Source organism: Limulus polyphemus, unplaced genomic scaffold, assembly GCF_000517525.1.
Source record: "Limulus polyphemus unplaced genomic scaffold, Limulus_polyphemus-2.1.2 Scaffold4843, whole genome shotgun sequence".
NCBI classification, from domain to species: domain Eukaryota; kingdom Metazoa; phylum Arthropoda; class Merostomata; order Xiphosura; family Limulidae; genus Limulus; species Limulus polyphemus.
The window spans coordinates 50643-58580 of record NW_013670453.1 but is presented as its reverse complement, the minus strand read 5'-3'; the positions used below and the strand labels follow the sequence as shown (position 1 = coordinate 58580).

The following is a 7938-nucleotide window of genomic DNA, read 5'->3' as shown; positions in this document are numbered from 1 at the left end:
TAATATCTCACGAGGTTCAGCCAGCTTAGATTTAAGATAATCTTAAATACATCTCTTAAGCTAAAAATCTCTCTATAATAAAAGTAAAACAATGAAAATTAGAATTAACAATAATCAAATTAGATGTATTAAACATTCTAATCAATACTGTTAGCGAGAGTAACAAATAAAAAACTTTAAAGATTATGTTTTACTTATGGAACACATAAACACTACATGTTAGTTTTAAGTACTTGTACTAGATAAAGTATACTGATTCATTTACACTTTACACACACATATATATATATAAATTTAAAAGTTTTATTTCACGAAATAAAATAAAATAAACAGAAACAAAGTCAAAAAATAAACAGCATCAGTTAGGGCAAAGAATCCAAGAAAGGTTCCCAGCAATAAAAAACAAACAGATAAAATGACAATACGTTATTGTAAGGCTCAGATTTCCATCCTAACTGTGTATTTCTTTATCAAAATACATTATTTACTACATAACATATTTTATAACTAAGTCATTGAGAGCTGCCGTTCACAACACCTTTCCATAAACATTCATAGCCATAATTGTTGTCATTTCATTGTAGCCAAAACAATGTTTTGTTTATGTTTTGTCGAATGTCTTGTAAACGACATTCTTAGATCCCTAACACTTGTTTCTTGTGTTTTTTTTATTTAATTAATAAAACGGTAAACAATTATATTGTGGCCTACGCGTTCATCGTTGTCTTCGAATTGTATTGACACCTATCACATCTTGTTTAAAAGTTATGAGTAAGTAGGACTAGAACAGCAACAAGTCTGTACACGTTAAACAAACAAAGTACTTTTGTGTTCAGAAAAAAAATGCTTTTCTTCGTTTGTTTCAGTATTTCGCGCAAAGCTACGAATGGCCTTCAGTTCAAAAGACACCAAACTTCTTCATCTGAGCTATGATTGAAAGCTAGAAAAGGCCTTCAGTTCGAAAGACATCAAACTTCTTCATCTGAGCTATGATTGAAAGCTAAAAAGGCCTTCAGTTCGAAAGACATCAAACTTCTTCATCTGAGCTATGATTGAAAGCTAGAAAAGGCCTTCAGTTCGAAAGACATCAAACTTCTTCATCTGAGCTATGATTGAAAGCTAGAAAAGGCCTTCAGTTCGAAAGACATCAAACTTCTTCATCTGAGCTATGATTGAAAGCTACAAAAGGTCTTCAGTTCGAAAGACATCAAACTTCTTCATCAGAGCTATGATTGTGTATCATTTCACGGCAAGGAAAAACACGAGTAAGAGTTTTTTCGTCAACACAAAGCTGTATCCACTGGGATTGTGCTGTCTTCGTTGTGCTCACCGAGACTGTGCAGTAAAGCTGAACAATGAGGTATCTTTGCTGTTTCCACCGACGTTGTGGAGCTTTGTTTTCAAGAACAAACACAGTTAGACAGTTAGAGATCCAAAGAAGCTCTAACTGATTTCATATTATTTACATCTGTGTAAAAATAAATAAACATATTGTAAATGTTCTGGATCCTTGTGTAAACGTTTGTTGTTTTGTAATATTTAACAACACCATAGAATGTTTAAAATGTGTTATAAATGTTCTGGATCCTTGTGTAAACGTTTATTGTTTCTATGATATATATAAAAATAAATATACAATGGCAATAAAGATATCGATATTAAAGAATAGGTTAAACAATCGCCAAGTTTTTTTATTTTCATCTTAAATGGATGACGTTTCGAGCTCGTGCTCTTCGTCAGATCGTACAGCTTACAACAAAGGCGCATGCGCAGAATTAAACAAAAATTGCTTGCGTAGCATTTTGAACGTTAAGCGTGAAATTTCTATGAAATATTACATCTTATACATAAATATTTCAAGTCAGAAAAACATAAAACAGATTCAAATTAAAACTGAAAAAAAAACACGAGAATCTATAAAGGAAAAAAGCGTTCATTTAAACCAGGTGGTTGTAAGGTTCCCAGATTATGGAGTAATCTTTCCATTAATTATCTTTTGTGAATGTCTGTCAGAGCACTAATTAGTAGATGAATAGAAAAGTCCTCAACAGTATGGTTGTTGATGGTGAAATGTTTCCAAAGTTTAAAATGTGTTATGAACGTTCTGAATACTTGTGTAAACGTTTGTTGTTTCCACAGTATTTAACAACACCATCGAGTGTTTTCAAAGTTTAAAATCTGTTATAAACGTTCTGAATCCTTGTGTAAACGTTTGTTGTTTCCACAGTATTTAACAACACCATCGAGTGTTTTCAAAGTTTAAAATCTGTTATAAACGTTCTGAATCCTTGTGTAAACATTTGTTGTTTCCACAGTATTTAACAACATCACTTTTTCTATTATTTACAAAATCCCCAATTTTTAAAATGACCTTTACACATTTTCAATATTACATCAGGATTCCGCTTCCCTGCTGAGGAGGCATTGTGTCAGTGATAGATTTCTAGAGATTGCTGGGGCGACAGAAGGGAACCAAGTAGCTAGGCCCACCACGAATGAAGTCTCGTCCTCTGTCCCCAGGCAATATATTTAGCATAGTTCCAAGCTAAAGACTTGTCGGCATAAATCTGATCTGTCATTGGTTTGTTTGCATCATCCTGCTGACCTACTTTCTCCCCAAGCTAATCCTGGAAGATTCCATATATATTCAAACTCTTGACTCTTCAGTTGCCTTATACCTCAGGGATTTTGGACTTTTACAAACATGTTTTGGAATATAAAAGGTAGATAAAAATTTGGTAATCAAAGACTTAGTAAAGAAGGTTAGGATAGTCAAGAACTTGGTAAGGAAGATTAGGATTTAGTAAGAAAGATTAGGATTTGGGAATAATCTTGTAATCAAAGACTTAGTAAAGAAGGTTAGGATAGTCAAGAACTTGGTAATCAAAGACTTAGTAAAGAAGGTTAGGATAGTCAAGAACTTGGTAAGGAAGATTAGGATTTGGGTAAGGAAGATTAGGATTTAGTAAGAAAGATTAGGATTTGGTAAGGAAGATTAGGATTTATTAAAGGGCAGTCAAGGATTTGGTAAGGAAGATTAGGATTTAGTAAGAAAGATTATGATTTGGTAAGGAAGATTAGGATTTAGTAAGAAAGATTAGGATTTAGTAAGGAAGATTAGGATTTAGTAAGAAAGATTAGAATTTTGGTAAGGAAGATTAGGATTTAGTAATAAAGATTAGGATTTGGTAAAAAAAGATTAGGATTTGGTAAGAAAGTTTAGGATTTGGTAAGGAAGATTAGGATTTGGTAAGGAAGATTAGGATTTAGTAAGAAAGATTAGGATTTGTTAAGGAAGATTAGGATTTAGTAAGAAAGATTAGGATTTAGTAAAAGGCAATCAAGGATTTAGTAAAGATTAATACACACAGTTATATCTTTAATGATTCTATAGCTTAGAATCGTTCTAAAAGAAAATTCCTGAGCTTCGAATCACACCTTGTTAAAGATTTCAATTTGCTGTATTAATGTAAAAGAAACACCAAGTTGCTGTATTAATGTAAAAGAAACACAGAGTTGCTGGTTTAATGTAAAAGAAACACCAAGTTGATGTATTAATGTAAAAGAAACACCAAGTTGCTGTATTAATGTAAAAGAAACATCAAGTTGATGTATTAATGTAAAAGAAACACCAAGTTGCTGGTTTAATGTAAAAGAAACACCAAGTTGCTGTATTAACACATTTTCTAAAACCTAGTTTTTCTCGATCACAAGAGAGTAACCACTTGCAGAAAACGTCTTATTTTATTCTTGCAGTGAAATAAAATAATATTCCAAGTGTGTTCTACCGCATTCAGACCTGTCAGGTTATTGTCTTTATATCGTCTCTTGTCCTGTATTAGCGTCTCTTTCAGTACCATCGTTATGTTCATGCCATCTGAGGATGTCAAGTTAACACTAAAAAAAATATAGTTACTAATATATATTACAGATGTCGCTTCATCTGCTAGCATTCCACCACAAGACTTTCATTAATTTCATGTACTTAATTAATTTAAAGAGGCGCTCATCATCATAATAGTTTGGAGTACTTATCATCATAGTAGTGGAAGTTATGAAGTAGTAAATGTCTAAATAATGAGCTTGTATTCTACTTGAAGAACAGTGTGTGAAAAGTTTAAACTAATGAGTATATATACAATATTCTTTTGGAATAGTTTAAGTAGGTTCGGGTTTCTTTTAATATTCCGGTAAACCAGTAAGTTATTAATTCTTATACTCAATAATCAAATAATTAATATACGAGTTGGTATTTTTAGTTTCATAATAGAGCAAACAGTTCCCAGTTATAGAAACCCAAAACTCCACAGATGTGTTTTATACCTCCTTCTCTGCTAGTCATGTTTACACTGTATATATATATATATATATAATATTGATCTTAGAAACCCAAACTCCACAGATTTGTTTATACCTCCTTCTCTGCTAGTCATGTTTCCACTATATGTATATTTATATATCCTGCTATAACACAATTATTACTTTCCGTCCTGAGTTAATAGGAATATCTATGTTTAATGACATGACTGGGGTATTCGCGAGTGTAATAATAACTGCTCTCGCTTCACTTCCCGTAGAGACTCTGAAGACTAAGGAATCGATTTAGTTCATAACACACGTGATTCTGTTGTTGCTAAGATACCAAACTACCATATTGTTGCCAATGACAACTGGTATTTACATGCGGCAAATATTAGGCTTGATAAACTGGAGAAGCATATCGGTAGCCTGTTGTTAAGACTTACGCTGTGACGTTCTGTTTTGAAAGTATACTTATGACAGTTTGATTCGTTAACGAACGTCAGAAAGCCAATTAGATGCAAACTGGACGATATCGGATTTTGAAAATTACAAAATAAGAAAGCCGATAAGCCCGAGTTTTGGAAGAAAGGTCTTATATCGTCAGAATTAAGCATAATCCTAAGGGGGGGGGGGTTACTTCTTTATATGGCATCGGTAACTACGTATATGCATACAAATGAACATGTCTTGTTTCAAGTTAAGCACAAAGCCACACAATGGGCTATCTGTGCTCTACCCACCAAGGGTAGGTATCGAAACCCGATTTCTAGCATTATAATTCCGCAGACATGCCGCTGTACCACTGGGGGGGGGGGAGGGCAAAAGAACGTGTTCGAAGTAATTAAAGTTTTGAAAAAAAAAACCACAATTACAGGAAACATCAGAAGGTCACGTGAGAACGACTGCAAAATAACCGTGCTTATAAAAGATTCTTCGACCTGTATTGAATTGAACGTAATTAACGTGTAACTATTTATCTACTGGTTATCAACATTTGCTGGAATAACTTTTATTTTAGGGTTAACGAATGGTAAAACTCCACTTCTAAGTTTTCGACTCTTCACAAGTTCTTATACAGTCTAATTGAACGCCACCTAGTGGCGAGTTGAGTTGTGCAAATTCGTCTGGGATGAGCAAAATAATGCAATAATTCTAGCGTCAGCTGTTTTCTTTCTCTTGTTATATTAGAGTAATCAGTTCTATACTTGAGCTCCTGAGCTCAACCTACAATTTATCCAAGAGTTTTTGTTGTCTCTTTGGGTTAACCTCTTGAGACATTGAAACTTGATCAAGAAGGTGCGTCTGGTTGAGTTTAGGTTGTAGTAAGGTCTACGACATTATGGCTAATTGGAAGATAAGCTAATTCTGAGTAAATATATATATTTAGACTCCAAATGTCAGTCAACAGATGCGTTTCAAAAGTAGGGTTGATTTTACATCTACAGAACACGATAAACATTTAGAACCCCTTTAAACATTTAAAAGAACAAACACTTAGAACGACAGATTGCAAGATTAAACAGTAAAAGAACAAACACTTAGAACGACAGATTGCAAGATTAAACAGTAAAAGAACAAACACTTAGAACGACAGATTGCAAGATTAAACAGTAAAAGGAACAAACACTTAGAACGACAGATTGCAAGATTAAACAGTAAAAGAACAAACACTTAGAACGACAGATTGCAAGATTAAACAGTAAAAGAACAAACACTTAGAACGACAGATTGCAGGATTAAACAGTAAAAGAACAAACACTTAGAACGACAGATTGCAGATTAAACAGTAAAAGAACAAACACTTAGAACGACAGATTGCAAGATTAAACAGTAAAAGGACAAACACTTAGAACGACAGATTGCAAGATTAAGCAGTAAAAGAACAAACACTTAGAACGACAGATTGCAAGATTAAACAGTAAAAGCTACTTTAAACCACCTCGTTGTGCACATTGTTCAATTTAATTCGTTCTATTTAAAATAATAGCAACGAAAAGAAGAACGGGTGTTAAAACAGTTAATCTTTTCCTATGTCTACGTGAGTTAATGTTTATCGATCCAAAGTCCTGTGGGCGTTCATGTAATTTTGAAGTTTTAAGTAAACGATAATTTATTGGAAATTCGATCCAAAGACCTTTAATGTGAAAGATATTGAACTTAACCTTTGTTGTAAATTTACATATTCAGTAGGCTGCACACACACATATATGTTTAGTGTACTATGTGTACAGTGAATGTTTAGTGTACTATGTGTACAGTGTATGTTTAGTGTACTATATATATATACAGTGTATGTTTAGTGTACTATATATATATACAGTGTATGTTTAGTGTACTATGTATGCAGTGTATGTTTAGTGTACTATATATATATATAGATACAGTAATATAATTTCGCCAAAACAAGAAAAAGCTTGAAAAAATTTCACACAAGGAGGAGACACTGGTAATTATGACACACACACACACACACAATTTTTAAAGAGAGGTTTGAATCCGTGCGATACCATAAAATATTCTGTACACTTTAAATCGTGGATGCGTTATAAGAGTGACTGGCTGGCTTCCCTCTGGTGAGAAGTTTAAAATTAGGGATAAGAAGAGAAATATTATATATTCAACGAAACGGTGCTATTTCATACAAACACGCGAGGACAGCTATAGTAGAAATAATACCAGCGACGCTCTAAATAGTTTACGTTTTGTTCTACTTCTATAGTTACAATAATAACAAAATTGAAGACTGACACAATTTCACCTTTCTTGCGAGTGTCATAAATTACAATACAGTATTGCACGTTTACGTATCTTCTCCTTCCAGTGATTATAAAATGACAGCTAAAATTTAAGACTATGATGCAAAAATGACGATGATTAAACTGACGATCTCAGGTAATGTAGCGCGAGTAATTAGGCTTCCTGATTACTATCTGGCCTTCGCGTTCCACCAGGTCTTAATAAATTCTCGTCTATCGCCCACCAAGCAGCCCCCTACAGTAGGAGAACACGTGCCAACTTGTTCGATGTGTTTTAAGCTGTGAATAAAAAAATCAATATCGTCAAATTCATAGCCCTCTGAACTTTCCGAATGATTTTAATAGGTTCCCTCCCCCCTCCTCCAGCTTCCGGGTCTTAATTGTTTTGTATTTTACTGAACCTAGTTTGTATTTTACTGAACCTAGTTAGCATTTTACTGAACCTAGTTTATATTTTACTGAACCTAGTTTGTATTTTACTGAACCTACTTTATATTTTACTGAACCTACTTTATATTTTACTGAACCTAGTTTGTATTTTACTGAACCTAGTTTGTATTTTACTGAACCTAGTTTATATTTTACTGAACCTAGTTTGTGTTTTACTGAACCTAGTTTGTATTTTACTGAGCCTAGTTTGTATTTTACTGAACCTAGTTTATATTTTAATGAACCTAGTTTGTGTTTTACTGAACCTAGTTTATATTTTACTGAACCTAGTTTGTGTTTTACTGAGCCTAGTTTGTATTTTACTGAACCTAGTTTATATTTTACTGAACCTAGTTTGTATTTTACTGAACCTAGTTTATATTTTACTGAACCTAGTTTGTATTTTACTGAACCTAGTTTGTGTTTTACTGAACCTAATTTGTATTTTACT

At 33.1% G+C, this 7938-nt stretch overlaps 1 protein-coding gene across 1 annotated transcript in view; it reads left to right on the top strand.

Moving 5' to 3' along the window:
- Positions 1-4119: 4119 nt before the first annotated feature.
- LOC106471768 (alpha-1A adrenergic receptor-like) overlaps positions 4120-7938 on the top strand; it is a 49779-nt gene continuing 45960 nt past the window's right edge. The window contains exon 1 of the mRNA XM_022400381.1: positions 4120-4198. The gene's annotated coding sequence lies outside the window, so the exon portion shown is untranslated. The remainder of the gene's footprint in view (positions 4199-7938) is intronic.